General features: G+C 47.4%; 8 non-coding genes across 8 annotated transcripts; all 8 read left to right on the forward strand.

The window, feature by feature from the left end:
- The first annotated feature begins 383 nt into the window (after positions 1 to 383).
- Positions 384 to 456, forward strand: TRNAT-UGU (transfer RNA threonine (anticodon UGU)). Its single transcript has one exon. It is a non-coding gene; the product is annotated as a tRNA-Thr (tRNA).
- Positions 457 to 886: 430 nt separating this feature from the next.
- Positions 887 to 960, forward strand: TRNAT-AGU (transfer RNA threonine (anticodon AGU)). The gene has a single exon. It is a non-coding gene; the product is annotated as a tRNA-Thr (tRNA).
- A 10,574-nt stretch (positions 961 to 11,534) lies between these two features.
- Positions 11,535 to 11,607, forward strand: TRNAT-UGU (transfer RNA threonine (anticodon UGU)). Its single transcript has one exon. It is a non-coding gene; the product is annotated as a tRNA-Thr (tRNA).
- A 430-nt stretch (positions 11,608 to 12,037) lies between these two features.
- On the forward strand, positions 12,038 to 12,111 carry TRNAT-AGU (transfer RNA threonine (anticodon AGU)). Its single transcript has one exon. It is a non-coding gene; the product is annotated as a tRNA-Thr (tRNA).
- A 1,446-nt stretch (positions 12,112 to 13,557) lies between these two features.
- On the forward strand, positions 13,558 to 13,630 carry TRNAT-CGU (transfer RNA threonine (anticodon CGU)). The gene has a single exon. It is a non-coding gene; the product is annotated as a tRNA-Thr (tRNA).
- Positions 13,631 to 14,059: 429 nt separating this feature from the next.
- On the forward strand, positions 14,060 to 14,133 carry TRNAT-AGU (transfer RNA threonine (anticodon AGU)). Its single transcript has one exon. It is a non-coding gene; the product is annotated as a tRNA-Thr (tRNA).
- A 1,431-nt stretch (positions 14,134 to 15,564) lies between these two features.
- TRNAT-CGU (transfer RNA threonine (anticodon CGU)) lies at positions 15,565 to 15,637 on the forward strand. The gene has a single exon. It is a non-coding gene; the product is annotated as a tRNA-Thr (tRNA).
- A 430-nt stretch (positions 15,638 to 16,067) lies between these two features.
- Positions 16,068 to 16,141, forward strand: TRNAT-AGU (transfer RNA threonine (anticodon AGU)). Its single transcript has one exon. It is a non-coding gene; the product is annotated as a tRNA-Thr (tRNA).
- The last annotated feature ends 273 nt before the right edge of the window (positions 16,142 to 16,414 follow it).

The following is a 16,414-nucleotide window of genomic DNA, read 5'->3' on the forward strand; positions in this document are numbered from 1 at the left end:
ATTTAAAAATGAAAAATTTGAATCAGCTTACTATTGAACAATTCATCTTGATACTAAATAAAATTCAGAGTATTTTCAAGATGACAGAAGCTAGACTGTGAATGTAAAATGAAGGGTATATCAAAGAGGAAGAGAAATAGGAAATCAAACCATGGAGTTGAAGAGGAAAAGTGATGCAATCCTCTACAATAATAATTTGTGAAACACTCAAAAATGTAATCTACTTTTATGAGTACATTTTAACAAAGACTTAGGTATTCTTCTTAAGTGATGGGGAATTATTTTATGTCTAAAGTAATAACACAGAAAAAGAAGACTCCACAGAAGGCATTGAGAACCAATAATGCAACTAAGTGAATTATTCAATCGCCTTAGGGCAAAGAGGTGCTGTGGCTTAGTGGTTAAAGTGCCTGTCTTGTAAACAGGAAATCCTGAGTTCAAATCTCAGCAGTACCTCAAATTTGGTCCAAACTTATAGAATTTAATTTCTTCAAGAAAATGTTAAATACAGTTTAAAAACAAGAGTAGACTCCTATTCACTTTAGAATGCTTCATCTCATAATGAAATAAGCACTTGGTATTTTGCAGAATTTCAAAGCAATACCATGCATGAATAAGGGAAATGAGAATCACAACGACCAGGAAAGAGATGAAAATTCAATTTAGAGTTGAATTTAACTAATGCATTTCACTCACAAGACATAATTCAATATATTAGAAGAACGGTAAGCCACCTCTTATGGAAGTATTTTTAAATAAATTTGGTGTTCTCACCTACAGTGTTCCAGAACCGAGTTGTGTGAACTTAGAAAAGAAAATTAAAAAAACAAAACTGATTTCTATTTCACTCCATTCAGCTAACTATTTCAATAAACTTTGTCACACAGGTGCTGTGGCTTAGCTGGTTAAAGCGCCTGTCTAGTAAAGAGGAGATCCTGAGTTCAAATCTCAGCAGCACCTTCATATTTTAATTTTTAAATTACAGATCAGTTTCCTGACATGTTCTCTAACACAATTTAAAAATGAAAAATCTGAGTCATCTTACTAATAGACAGTTCATCTTAATATTAAACAAAATTCAGAGAATTTTCATGGTAACAGAAGCAATAATTTGAATGTAAAAGGAAGAGTAAATCAAATAGGAAGGTATATATGAACTAAAACCCTAGAGTTGAAGGCAATTGATGTATTCCTCTACAATTATTATGTGTAAACCACTCAAAAATGTAATCCACTTTTCCAAGTACTTTTTAACTAAAATGTAGGTATTCTTCTTAAGTGGTGGGGAATGCTTTTCTGTTCAACATTTCACCACAGATAAACAAGACTGCACTGAAGGCAGTGAGGACAAGTCATCTCCACAAAGTCAGCTATTCATATTTTGTAAGATACTGAGGTGCTGTTGTTTAGTGGTCAAAGCGTCTCTCTCATAAATAGGAAGTCCTGTTTTCAAATTTCAGCATCACTTTAGAATTAGTTCAAACTTTTAAAACTCAATTTCTTCAAGTAAACATTAAATATAGTTTAAAAACAAGAGTAGTGTTCTGTTGACTTTAGAATGCTTGATCACCAAATGAAATAAACACTTTGGTGGTCATTCTGACCCCGGCGGTAAAATGCACTTACCGCCGGTCAGAAGACCGCCGTAACACCGCCGTGGCCGCGGAAACCCGCCACGGTCATTCTGACCCGCAGAAGTCAAACCTCCGAAAATCCGACAGCCACAACCGACCGCCAGACCAGCGGTCGGCGGAAAGGTGGAGGTGACCAATCCTCCACCGCCACGCCAACAGAAATACGCCCATGCCATTACGACCCACGAATCCACGCGGCGGTCATTCAAACGCGGTATTCCATTGGCGGGACACACCGCCGCGGTCAGAATACACACAAACGAACAAAACTCAGCCACATTGGACGATTTGAATCCCACACACCTGATACACATACACACACCACTCCCACACACACAATACAATATAAAACACCCACCCACATCACCCACAAACCCCTACGCAAAAAAATTCTGAAAGAAGGCCAGAGCGAGACACCAGCATCCACAAACTAACAGCCACAGCCACTCAACACCATCACCCACACACTATCCACACACAAAACAACACACACCACCACACTCAACACACTTAACTACACATACTCCACCCCACACATCATACACACCACCCCATGGCACCCCAAAGACAACCCTGCTTCACAGACGAAGAACTCAGGGTCATGGTGGAGGAAATCGTTCGGGTAGAGCCCCAGCTGTTCGGCACACAGATACAATACACCAGCATTGCCCGGAGGACGGAGCTATGGCAGAGGATTGTCGACAGGGTCAACGCTGTGGGACAGCACCCCAGAAATCGGGAAGACATCAGGAAGCGATGGAACGACCTACGGGGGAAGGTGCGTTCCATGGTATCCAGGCACAACATCGCCGTGCAGAAGACTGGCGGAGGACCCCCACCTCAACCCCCACAATTCACATCATGGGAGGAGGAAGTCTTGAACATCCTGCATCCTGACGGCCTCGCAGGAGTCGGCGGAGGAATGGATACTGGTAAGTTGAAGCTTCAATACTGCTTCCCCCCCACCTGCATGCCAAATCATACCCCAACCCTCACCCCCATTCTCGAACCCCACCCTCACCCCCACCCCCACCACCATCCTCACCCCCACCCCCAGCACACCTATTCCCCGCCAATGTCTCACCATCACAACCCACACATCCCAAAACCTAGGCCTGCATGCGTCCACTAAGCATGGACACCCATCACCAAAGCATGCCCAATGCATATACACATCCCCCCCACAAGCCACCCTCACCAAAGCCCCCACACACGAATGCCAGCACTTCGGGACACGAGAACCCATAGATACACCCATATGCCACACATTGAAACTATAACCATACCTCTATACCCCTGCAGGACCCGACCGTCAACACACCGCGGCGGAGGGGCCAGAATTATCCACACCCCCCACCCAAGAGGCCGTCAGCGATGACAGCAGCTCTGTCGACCTGGACACCGATGACCAGCCCGGACCATCGGGGACCTCTGGACAGTCGGTTCCCCTCACACAGGCCCAGGCCACTACAGACCCAAACCCCTCTGGGAACACCAGCACAGCTCCCACCCAGCGGGCCCATGCCTCTGTCTCCAGGGCGCGTCAATCTGCGGTGTGTCTACCACTACAGGGCACCCAGGATAACCCACCACCCCAACAACAACAGGGACCTGGGGGCAGTGGTAGTGGGCACACCGGCCAGGGGGCAGAGGCCCAGGGAAACAGGGCAACTCGGAGGGCAGCTGTGCGACAGGGGGGGGACGGGCCCAGGGAACCCACTCTCCACGAGGTCCTCACCACCATCATGGGAGCATACAACCGCTCCCAGGAGACGATGGCGACGGTACTGGCCCGGTTCCAGGAGATCCAGGTACTGCAGGAGGAACACTATCGGGGGTACAGGGAGGACATCAGAGCCATCAACACCACCCTGGTTACCATGGTAGGGCTGCTGCAGGACCTCGTCAACACCAGGGCGGACACTCAACAACACCCAAGGGCCCCTGCCACTAGCCTGGACCAAGAACAGCCAACCACCTCCGCCGGCGCTAGTGGACAGGAGGCCCCCGCACAGCAGCAGCCCACCAGACCCCCACCTCCTGCAGGAGAAGAACCACCCCGCAAGAGGGCCCTGAGATCTCGCAAGAAGACAGAGTAGGATGTCAAGACCCCCGCCAGCAATGGATACCACCTGATGTCATCCCACTGTCCCACATTGTCACCCTGTCCATCCTTGAACTGCCCATGCTCCATCTCTCCACAGGCCTCTGGACAATGCACCTGTGTGACTGTTACTCTGGACTCTGCCATGGACATTCCTTCACCATAGCCCCCACCCACTTGAAACCACCCATCCCATTTTGAGCACTTAAATAAACACCTATTTTGCACAAAACTATCTGGAGTCTGGCTGTGATTTCAATATATTGTAATTGACATGACAGTGCAAATATGTCCTTGTACATGGTGAAGTCAACAAACAGCTGCCACAAAGCTGTAGTCCATGGGGAAACGAAGCACAGGACTCGTAGTGGGGACCCCAGATCTGAAATAGGGAGGGAAAAGCCAAAACTCAGTCATCATACACTGGGGCAAATAGACAGGCAGCAGAGATGCAGGAGAGTAGTTCACATTTACTAAATTATCTTTGAAATGTTACCTGTGTCCTATTGGAAGTACTGTTCAATGATTCTGTCCCTGTTGTCTGTTTCAGCCCCGTCGTCTTCCTCCTCGTCACTCTCCTCAGGTTCCACCGCTGCCACAACACCACCGTCTCGACCATCCTCCTGCAGGAAAGGCACCTGGCGGCGCAAAGCCAGGTTGTGAAGCATGCAGCAGGCCACGATGATGTGACACACCTTCTTAGGTGAGTACATTAGGGATCCACCTGTCATATGCAGGCACCTAAACCTGGCCTTTAGGAGGCCAAAGGTGCGTTCGATCACCCTCCTAGTACGCCCATGGGCCTCATTGTACCGTTCCTCTGCCCTGGTCCGGGGATTCCTTACTGGGGTCAGTAGCCACGACAGGTTGGGGTACCCAGAGTCCCCCACTAGCCATACACGGTGTCTCTGTAGCTGTTCCATCACGTAAGGGATGCTGCTATTCCTTAGGATGTAGGCGTCATGCACTGACCCTGGGAATTTGGCATTTACATGCGAGATGTACTGGTCAGCCAAACACACCACCTGGATGTTCATTGAATGGTAACTTTTTCTGTTCCTGTACACCTGCTCCCTGTCTCTTGGGGGAACCAAAGCCACATGGGTCCCATCAATGGCACCAATGACGTTGGGAATATGTCCAAGGGCGTAGAAATCACCCTTCACTGTAGCCAATTCGCCCACCTCAGGGAAAATGATGTAGCTCCTCACGGATTTCATCAGGGCAGACAACACTCTGGATAACACCTTCGAAAACATGGGCTGAGACATCCCAGAAGCAATTCCCACTGTTGTCTGAAATGACCCACTTGCCAAGAAATGGAGTACTGACATGACCTGCACCAGAGGGGGAATCCCTGTGGGTTGGCGGATGGGGGACATCAGGTCGGGCTCCAGCTGGGCACACAGTTCATGGATAGTGGCACGGTTAAGACGGTAGGTCAGGATAATGTGGCGTTCTTCCATTGTCGACAGGTCCACCAGCGGTCGGTACACGGGAGGATTCATCCGTCTCCTCGCCCAACCCAGCGGACGGTGCCTAGGAAGGACAACATGGAGCACACAGTCAAGCAACCCACAGGTACGTACTCACAGCTAGCACAGTAAACGATTCTCTATGCAGTGAATGGCGTGTCTGAGTGGCTATGCAAGGCCTAGGCCTGTGTGACGCAGTTGAAATTGAGCCATGTGGGCCCTGGAAATGGCGGCTGCCTGACCTGTGAAGTGTGACAATGGGATGTGAGGTCAATGCGCTGGCGTGGCACACCGCGGCGGGCGGCGGGCGAAGACCGCGGCGCGAAGCCGCATTGGTTAACATTGAAGCCTATGGGTTTCAGGAGCCAATGGCGAAGGGCGCCGGCGGTGGCGGGACGCACCGCCGCGGTACGCACCGCCGCGGACGTGACCGCCATTTTCTATCTACTTATCCACTTGCGACTTGAACTTTCACAGGAGAGGACCTATACTGCAAGTGTTGCTGTGACCTCGGTCTGGAAGGGACAATGGCTGCTGCGCCTGGGGAAAGGGCCCCTGCCTTCACTGGAGAGGAGTTGGAGAAACTTGTGGATGGGGTCCTCCCCCAGTATGCGCTACTCTACGGTCCTCCAGACCAACAAGTGAGTTTAATTCAATCTGGATTTGGGGCCACTGGCTGGCTTGGGGGCCTGGCGGGGGGCCTGGCGGGGATGGGGGGCATGTTGGGCCTGGCGGGGGGCATGGCGGGGGGCCTGGCGGGGATGGGGGGCATGTTGGGCCTGGCGGGGGGCCTGGCGGGGATGGGGGGCATGTTGGGCATGGCGGGGGGCCTGGCGGGGATGGGGGGCATGTTGGGCCTGGCGGGGGGCATGGCGGGGGGCCTGGCGGGGAGCCTGGCGGGGATGGGGGGCATGTTGGGCATGGCGGGGGGCCTGGCGGGGATGGGGGGCATGTTGGGCCTGGCGGGGGGCATGGCGGGGGGCCTGGTGGGGATGGGGGGCATGTTGGGCCTGGCGGGGGCATGGCGGGGGGCCTGGCGGGGATGGGGGGCATGTTGGGCCTGGCGGGGGGCCTGGCGGGGATGGGGGGCATGTTGGGCATGGCGGGGGGCCTGGCGGGGATGGGGGGCATGTTGGGCCTGGCGGGGGGCATGGCGGGGGGCCTGGCGGGGATGGGGGGCATGTTGGGCCTGGCGGGGGGCATGGCGGGGATGGGGGGCGTTGGGCCACTGGCAAGGAAAATGCTGACAAACTTGAACGTGGTATTTCTCCCTCCCTGTACGTGTCACATAGGTCCGCGCCCATGAGAAGATCGGGATTTGGCGTGCCATCGCCAAGGAAGTCCGGACCCTGGGGGTCCACCATCGACGGAGCACCCACTGCCGCAAGAGGTGGGAGGACATCCGCCGCGGGACCAAGAAGACCGCCGAGTCTCTGCTGGGGATGGCCTCCCAACGTAGGCGGGGTGCCTGCCGTCAACTGAGCCCCCTGATGTTCCGGATCCTGGCGGTGGCCTACCCTGATTTGGATGGGCGCGTGAGGGCAGCACAGCAGACACAAGGGGGTGAGTACAAGCATTATCTACTCTGTTGTCGCGCAGTGGAGGTGTCTGGGTGGGGGAGGAGGGCTGGGGGTCCCCCTAGGCCAGGGCGATATCTGTAGGCTGGGCACCCCCGTAAGCCCCTGTGTCCCCAGCCACCACCCTCAGTAGTTTGTCAGTACAGCCATCCCTGGGCCGTGTCATCCATGGGTGCAGTTGTCAACTCTAGGCGTGTAGGGCATGTTCCACGGAATGCGTAGCGGACCCCAAGTGCGCAACTTAGTGCAGGGGGCATCTGTGTCTGTCATGTCCGCTAACTGTACCGGAGATCCATGTACTCAATATCCCTTTATTTCTCTCTCCCCCCCCCTTTTTGTTTGTCTTTCTGTGCTTGTGTGCATCAGCATCATCCGGCGGAGGAGAAGTGGCATCGGGGCAGGAGGGAGCTGCATCTCACATGGCCCAGGAGGGCCATGCCACAGAGTCAGACTGGACCAGTGAGACGGAGGGCGAGGGGAGCTCCACGACGGGGACGACTGGACCCTGCAGCGACACGGACACGTCCTCGGAAGGGGGCTCCCTTGCGGGGGTGGCACCATCCGTGCCCCCCGCCATTACAGGTACAGCCGCCACCCAGCGCACCATCTCCGCCCTCCCAGCAGCCCCTCAGCGTTCGCCCCGTGCCCGCTCTGCCAGGAAGCCGGGCATCTCCTTCGCCCCAGGCACCTCAGGCCCTGCCCCTGTTACCCCCGCTGCCCTCAGTGAGGAGGTCATTGACCTCCTCCGAACGCTCATTGTTGGGCAGACTACCCTTTTGAATGCCATCCAGGGGGTGGAGAGGGAGGTTCATCGCAGCAATGCGTACCTGGAGGGCATTCATTCGGGTCAGGCTGCCCATCAGCGATCGTTCCAGGCTCTGGCCTCAGCACTGACGGCAGCCATTGTCCCTGTCTCCTGCCTCCCTCTACTAACTCCCTCCTCCCAGTCTCCTGTTCCTCTGCCTGTCCCACCCACACCATCAGACCAGCCTGCACACACCTCAACACCCAAGAGAAGCTCATCCAAACATAAGCACCACAGATCACGCAGACATTCACACACGCAACATTCCGATGCAGACATGCCAACAGTCACTACCACCTCTGTGACCCCCACCTCCTCGTCTCCCTCCTCCCTCCCGGTGACGTCTACACTCACACCTCCATTCACCTCACCATCAGCCAGTGTTTCCATCACCAGCACACCCTCCACTCCAGTCCGCACACGTGCAGTCACCACCACCACTGCCATTTACACGTCCCCTGTGTCCTCTCCCACTGTGTCTGTCACCCCCTCTTCCACACCACACAAACGCAGCCACCCACCCACCCAACAGCCATCCACCTCACGACAGCCTATCCCTCCTGCACCTGCACCCAAAGACAGCAAACGTGACTCACCTACAACCACATCCTCTCCCTCCACTCCCATTCCCACTGTACCTACCACTCTCCATTGTCCCAAGAAACTCTTCCTCGCCACTACTAACTTCTTTCCTGACCCTGAGCCCCCCCCTCCTTCTCGTCGGGGTAAGAAGAGCACCTCAGCCACCACCAGCCCTGCAGCCCCCTTGACAAGGGTGCAGGGGTATTGGAGCCCGCCAGCCCGCATGTCTGGATCTTCGCCCAGCAGCAAGGGGACAGCCAGCCCACCCCCTGGGAAGAGGAGCAGAAGGCGGAAGGGGCGCCGCAGGAGCCCGCCTTCTACATCCCCCCCGGACACCACCCAGAGACAGTCACCAGCCACAGCTCCAAAGGGAGGAAAGGGCCACAGGCCCACGACTAAGGAGGGCAAGGGCAGCAAGTCGGAGAGGTCAGGCAGCAGGCCTGCTGCCCAGGAGGAGCCCACAACCCCCATAGCCGCTGCCCCGGGAGGAACCGGCACAGCTGCCCCGGGAGAGCCCACCACCCCCATAGCCGCTGCCCAGGGAGGACCCAGCCCAGCTGGCCAGGAGGGCCCCACCACCCACAGCCCAGGTGGGCATTGAAGGAGCACCATCCCCGCTGCCCAGGAGGGCACCACCAGGCAATGAGCAGTTGGCCATAGACCGGCCGCCGTCTCCAGAACCGCTGAACTGGGCCCGCCGTCTCAAGCACCGCTCCGCTGGGCCCCGCCGTCTCAAGAACCGCTGAACTGGGCCCTTCAAGGCAAGGAGCGCTGAACTGGGCCCGCCGTCTCAAGAACCGCTGAACTGGGCCCTTCAAGGCAAGGAGCGCTGAACTGGGCCCCGCCGTCTTAAGAACCGCTCCGCTGGGCCCCGCCGTCTCAAGAACTGATGAACTGGGCCCTTCAAGGCAAGGAGCGCTGAACTGGGCCCCGCCGTCTCAAGAACCGCTGAACTGGGCCCTTCAAGGCAAGGAGCGCTGAACTGGGCCCCGCCGTCTCCAGAACCGCTGAACTGGGCCCCGCCGTCTCAAGCACCGCTCCGCTGGGCCCCGCCGTCTCAAGAACCGCTGAACTGGGCCCTTCAAGGCAAGGAGCGCTGAACTGGGCCCCGCCGTCTCAAGAACCGCTGAACTGGGCCCCGCCGTCTCAAGCACCGCTCCGCTGGGCCCCGCCGTCTCAAGAACCGCTGAACTGGGCCCTTCAAGGCAAGAACCGCTGGCCCTTTGGCAGACGTGGCAGGGCAGGATCTATCTCGGGCAGGGCTGCAGGATGTCCTCTGGCCAACTTGCCTCCTCCAGTGGCAGTGGGGTCTGTTATGGACTGTATGGACCGTGGCTTTGCACTCCCCAGGATGGCCCAGTGGGCAGGCCACCCACTGTATGGACTGTATGGACTGTGGCTTTGCTCTCCCCAGGATGGCCCAGTGGGCAGGCCACCCACTGTATGGACTGTATGGACTGTGGCTTTGCTCTCCCCAGGATGGCCCAGTGGGCAGGCCACCCACTGAATGGACTGTATGGACTGTGGCTTTGCACTCCCCAGAATGGCCCAGTGGGCAGGCCACCCACTGTATGGACTGTTTGGACTGTGGCTTTGCTCTCCCCAGGATGGCCCAGTGGGCAGGCCACCCACTGTATGGACTGTATGGACTGTGGCTTAGCACTCCCCAGGATGGCCCAGTGGTCATGGAGTCCCCTCGTGGATCTGGCGTCGTGTACTCAAGTGGCTGAGGTGCCCCCCCTTCCCTTCCCCCTGAGGTGCCTGTCCTATTTTCTTTCTGATGCCCCTGCAGTGTTCTCTCCGTGGAGTTCTTGTCGTGGGACTGGGCCTTGCCCCTTTGCACAGGACCCCTGTGATCCACGGACAGTGGTTGGACTACATTTACTAGCTGTGTATATTTTGTACATAGTTTATTTATTTATTGGGATTACTGGTGTACATATTTCAATATATCTGCCCGTTTATGATCTCTTATTTTGGTCTTTGCATTATTTCGGAGGGGGGTGGTTTGTGGGTTGTGACAGTGATCTGTGGGAATGCATTGATGTGTGTGTTGTAGTGGGTGTGGGTGGGTGGGTGTGTGCCGGTAATCTTTTCCCTCCCCTGTGTCGTAGGTGCAGTACTCACCGATGTCTTCCGCGCCGCCGGGCGTGCTCCTGGTATATGAGCAGGTATAGGAGTGCGGGGATGACCTGCAACTCTGGTTCCATACTGCCGGAATCTCGCGTGGAGTGCGTAGAGGTGAGCGTTTTCCCGTTCGTAGTCTGTTTCCGCCGTGTTCTTATCAGCGGTGCTCCCGCCCCGGAAAAGGTGGCGGATTGGTGGGTCGTGATAGGGTGGGCGGTACATTGTCTGCCGCCTGGCTGTTGGCGGGGACCGCCGCGCTGTTTGTTTGTACCGCCGTGGCGGGCGGAGTGTTAATACGGCGGGCTGTGTTGGCGGTTCCCGCCAGGGTCAGAATTGCATATTTTAGACCGCCGGCCTGTTGGCGGCTTGGCCGCCGCTTTATCACCGACCGCCAGGGTCAGAATGAGGGCCTTTGTGTTTTGCAGAATTTCAAAGCAATACCATAAATGAATAGGGGAAAAGAGAATGTTAAAGAAAAGGAAAGAGACGACAAACAAATTGAAAGTTCAATTTAACTAATGCATTTTACTCACAACACATAATTCAATATTCTATAGTTAGGGTGAGTCACTCATTAAGGAAGTATTTTAAAATAAATGAGGTCTTCTCACCTATAGTGTTTGACAACAGAGTTGTATCAACTTAGAAAAGAAAATTGAAAAACGAGATTTCTATTGCACTCCATTCTGTTATCAGATCCAGTAAAGTTTGTCATGCAGGTTCTGTGGCCTAGGTGGTTAAAGTGTCTTTATGGAAAACAGGAGATCCTAACTTCAACTCTTAGCAGCACCTTTCTCTTTTCATAGTTAAATAACAGATTATTTTCATTAGATGAACCTTTGATATAATTTCAAAATGAAAAATTAGAATTAGCTTACTATTGAACAATTCATCTTAATACTAAATAAAATTCAGAGTATTTTCAAGATGACAGAAGCTAGACTGTGAATGTAAAATGAAGGGTATATCAAAGAGGAAGATAAATAGGAAATCAAACCATGGAGTTGAAGAGGAAAAGTGATGCAATCCTCTACAATAATAATTTGTGAAACACTCAAAAATGTAATCTACTTTTATGAGTACATTTTAACAAAGACTTAGGTATTCTTCTTAAGTGATGGGGAATTATTTTATGTCTAAAGTAATAACACAGAAAAAGAAGACTCCTCAGAAGGCATTGAGAACCAATAATGCAACTAAGTGAATTAATCAATCACCTTAGGACAAAGAGGTGCTGTGGCTTAGTGGTTAAAGTGCCTGTCTTGTAAACAGGAAATCCTGAGTTCAAATCTCAGCAGTACCTCAAATTTGGTCCAAACTTATAGAATTTAATTTCTTCAAGAAAATGTTAAATACAGTTTAAAAACAAGAGTAGACTCCTATTCACTTTAGAATGCTTCATCTCATAATGAAATAAGCACTTGGTATTTTGCAGAATTTCAAAGCAATACCATGCATGAATAAGGGAAATGAGAATCACAACGACCAGGAAAGAGATGAAAATTCAATTTAGAGTTGAATTTAACTAATGCATTTCACTCACAAGACATAATTCAATATATTAGAAGAACGGTAAGCCACCTCTTATGGAAGTATTTTTAAATAAATTTGGTGTTCTCACCTACAGTGTTCCAGAACCGAGTTGTGTGAACTTAGAAAAGAAAATTTAAAAAACAAAACTGATTTCTATTTCACTCCATTCAGCTAACTATTTCAATAAACTTTGTCACACAGGTGCTGTGGCTTAGCTGGTTAAAGCGCCTGTCTAGTAAACAGGAGATCCTGAGTTCAAATCTCAGCAGCACCTTCATATTTTAATTGTTAAATTACAGATCAGTTTCCTGACATGTTCTCTAACACAATTTAAAAATGAAAAATCTGAGTCATCTTACTAATAGACAGTTCATCTTAATATTAAACAAAATTCAGAGAATTTTCATGGTAACAGAAGCAATACTTTGAATGTAAAAGGAAGAGTAAATCAAATAGGAAGGTATATATGAACTAAAACCCTAGAGTTGAAGGCAATTGATGTATTCCTCTACAATTATTATGTGTAAACCACTCAAAAATGTAATCCACTTTTCCAAGTACTTTTTAACTAAAATGTAGGTATTCTTCTTAAGTGGTGGGGAATGCTTTTCTGTTCAACATTTCACCACAGATAAACAAGACTGCACTGAAGGCAGTGAGGACAAGTCATCTCCACAAAGTCAGCTATTCATATTTTGTAAGATAAGTAGGTGCTGTTGTTTAGTGGTCAAAGCTTCTCTCTCATAAATAGGAAGTCCTGTTTTCAAATTTCAGCAACACTTTAGAATTAGTTCAAACTTTTAAAACTCAATTTCTTCAAGTAAACATTAAATATAGTTTAAAAACAAGAGTAGTGTTCTGTTGACTTTAGAATGCTTAATCACCAAATGAAATAAACACTTTGTGTTTTGCAGAATTTCAAAGCAATACCATAAATGAATAGGGGAAAAGAGAATGTTAAAGAAAAGGAAAGAGACGACAAACAAATTGAAAGTTCAATTTAACTAATGCATTTTACTCACAACACATAATTCAATATTCTATAGGTAGGGTAAGTCACTCATTAAGGAAGTATTTTAAAATAAATGAGGTCTTCTCACCTAAAGTGTTTGACAACAGAGTTGTATCAACTTAGAAAAGAAAATTGAAAAACAAGATTTCTATTGCACTCCATTCTGTTATCAGATCCAGTAAAGTTTGTCATGCAGGTTCTGTGGCCTAGGTGGTTAAAGTGTCTTTATGGAAAACAGGAGATCCTAACTTCAACTCTTAGCAGCACCTTTCTCTTTTCATAGTTAAATAACAGATTATTTTCATTAGATGAACCTTTGATATAATTTCAAAATGAAAAATTAGAATTAGCTTACTATTGAACAATTCATCTTAATACTAAATAAAATTCAGAGTATTTTCAAGATGACAGAAGCTAGACTGTGAATGTAAAATGAAGGGTATATCAAAGAGGAAGATAAATAGGAAATAAAACCATGGAGTTGAAGAGGAAAAGTGATGCAATCCTCTACAATAATAATTTGTGAAACACTCAAAAATGTAATCTACTTTTATGAGTACTTTTTAACAAAGACTTAGGTATTCTTCTTAAGTGATGGGGAATTCTTTTATGTCTAACGTAATAACACAGATAAAGAAGACTGCACAGAAGGCATTGAGAACCAATAATAGCAACTAAGTGAATTATTCAATTGCCGTAGGGCAAAGAGGTGCTGTGGCTTAGTGGTTAAAGCGCCTGTCTCGTAAACAGGAAATCCTGATTTCAAATCTCAGCAGTACCTCAAATTTGCTCCAAACTTATAGAATTTAATTTCTTCAAGAAAATGTTAAATACAGTTTAAAAACAAGAGTAGACTCCAATTCACTTTAGAATGCTTCATCTCATAATGAAATAAGCACTTGGTATTTGCAGAATTTCAAAGCAATACAATGCATGAATAAGGGAAATGAGAATTACAACGACCAGGAAAGAGATGAAAATTCAATTTAGAGTTGAATTTAACTAATGCATTTCACTCACAAGACATAATTCAATATTCTAGAAGAACGGTAAGCCACCTCTTATGGAAGTATTTTTAAATAAATTTGGTGTTCTCACCTACAGTGTTTCAGAACAGAGTTGTGTGAACTTAGAAAAGAAAACTAAAAAAACAAAACTGATTTCTATTTCACTCCATTCAGCTAACTATTTCATAGAACTTTGTCATGCAGGTGCTGTGGCTTAGCTGGTTAAAGCGCCTGTCTAGTAAACAGGAGATCCTGAGTTCAAATCTCAGCAGCACCTTCATATTTTAATTGTTAAATTACAGATCAGTTTCCTGAGATGCTTTTCTAACACCATTTAAAAATGAAAAATCTGAGTCATCTTAATATTAAATAAAATTCAGAGAATTTTCATGGTAACAGAAGCAATACTTTGAATGTACAATGAAGAGTAAATCAAATAGGAAGGTATATATGAACTAAAACCCTAGAGTTGAAGACAATTGATGTATTCCTCTACAATTATTATGTGTAAACCACTCAAAAATGTAATCCACTTTTCTAAGTACTTTTTAACTAAAATGTAGGTATTCTTCTTAAGTGGTGGGGAATGCTTTTCTGTTCAACATTTCACCACAGATAAACAAGACTGTACTGAAGGCAGTAAGGACAAGTCATCTCCACAAAGTCAGCTATTCATGGTTTGCAAGATAAGTAGGTGCTGTTGTTTAGTGGTCAAAGCTTCTCTCTCATAAATAGGAAGTCCTGTTTTCAAATTTCAGCAACACTTTAGAATTAGTTCAAACTTTTAAAACTCAATTTCTTCAAGTACACATTAAATATAGTTTAAAAACAAGAGTAGTGTTCTTTTGACTTTAGAATGCTTGATCTCCAAATGAAATAAAAACTTTGTGTTTTGCAGAATTTCAAAGCAATACCATAAAAGAATAGGGGAAAAGAGAATGTTAAAGAAAAGGAAAGAGACGACAAACAAATTGAAAGTTCAATTTAACTAATGCATTTTACTCACAACACATAATTTTATATTCTATAGGTACGGTAACTCACTCATTAAGGAAGTATTCTAAAATAAATTTGGTCTTCTAACCTATAGTGTTTGACAACAGAGTTGTATCAACTTAGAAAAGAAAATTGAAAAACAAGATTTCTATTGCACTCCATTCTGTTATCAGATCCAGTAAAGTTTGTCATGCAGGTTCTGTGGCCTAGGTGGTTAAAGTGTCTTTATGGAAAACAGGAGATCCTAACTTCAACTCTTAGCAGCACCTTTCTCTTTTTTTTTATAGTTAAATAACAGATTATTTTCATTAGATGAACCTTTGATATAATTTCAAAATGAAAAATTAGAATTAGCTTACTATTGAACAATTCATCTTAATACTAAATAAAATTCAGAGTATTTTCAAGATGACAGAAGCTAGACTGTGAATGTAAAATGAAGGGTATATCAAAGAGGAAGATAAATAGGAAATAAAACCATGGAGTTGAAGAGGAAAAGTGATGCAATCCTCTACAATAATAATTTGTGAAACACTCAAAAATGTAATCTACTTTTATGAGTACTTTTTAACAAAGACTTAGGTATTCTTCTTAAGTGATGGGGAATTCTTTTATGTCTAACGTAATAACACAGATAAAGAAGACTGCACAGAAGGCATTGAGAACCAATAATAGCAACTAAGTGAATTATTCAATTGCCATAGGGCAAAGAGGTGCTGTGGCTTAGTGGTTAAAGCGCCTGTCTCGTAAACAGGAAATCCTGATTTCAAATCTCAGCAGTACCTCAAATTTGCTCCAAACTTATAGAATTTAATTTCTTCAAGAAAATGTTAAATACAGTTTAAAAACAAGAGTAGACTCCTATTCACTTTAGAATGCTTCATCTCATAATGAAATAAGCACTTGGTATTTTGCAGAATTTCAAAGAAATACCATGCATGAATAAGGGAAATGAGAATTACAACGACCAGGAAAGAGATGAAAATTCAATTTAGAGTTGAATTTAACTAATGCATTTCACTCACAAGACATAATTCAATATATTAGAAGAACGGTAAGCCACCTCTTATGGAAGTATTTTTAAATAAATTTGGTGTTCTCACCTACAGTGTTTCAGAACCGAGTTGTGTGAACTTAGAAAAGAAAATTAAAAAAACAAAACTGATTTCTATTTCACTCCATTCAGCTAACTATTTCAATAAACTTTGTCACACAGGTGCTGTGGCTTAGCTGGTTAAAGCGCCTGTCTAGTAAACAGGAGATCCTGAGTTCAAATCTCAGCAGCACCTTCATATTTTAATTGTTAAATTACAGATCAGTTTCCTGACATGTTCACTTACACAATTTAAAAATGAAAAATCTGAGTCATCTTACTAATAGACAGTTCATCTTAATATTAAACAAAATTCAGAGAATTTTCATGGTAACAGAAGCAATACTTTGAATGTAAAAGGAAGAGTAAATCAAATAGGAAGGTATATATGAACTAAAACCCTAGAGTTGAAGGCAATTGATGTATTCCTCTACAATTATTATGTGTAAACCACACAAAAATGTAATCC

This window comes from Pleurodeles waltl, chromosome 12 (genome assembly GCF_031143425.1).
Source record: "Pleurodeles waltl isolate 20211129_DDA chromosome 12, aPleWal1.hap1.20221129, whole genome shotgun sequence".
In the NCBI taxonomy this organism is placed as follows: domain Eukaryota; kingdom Metazoa; phylum Chordata; class Amphibia; order Caudata; family Salamandridae; genus Pleurodeles; species Pleurodeles waltl.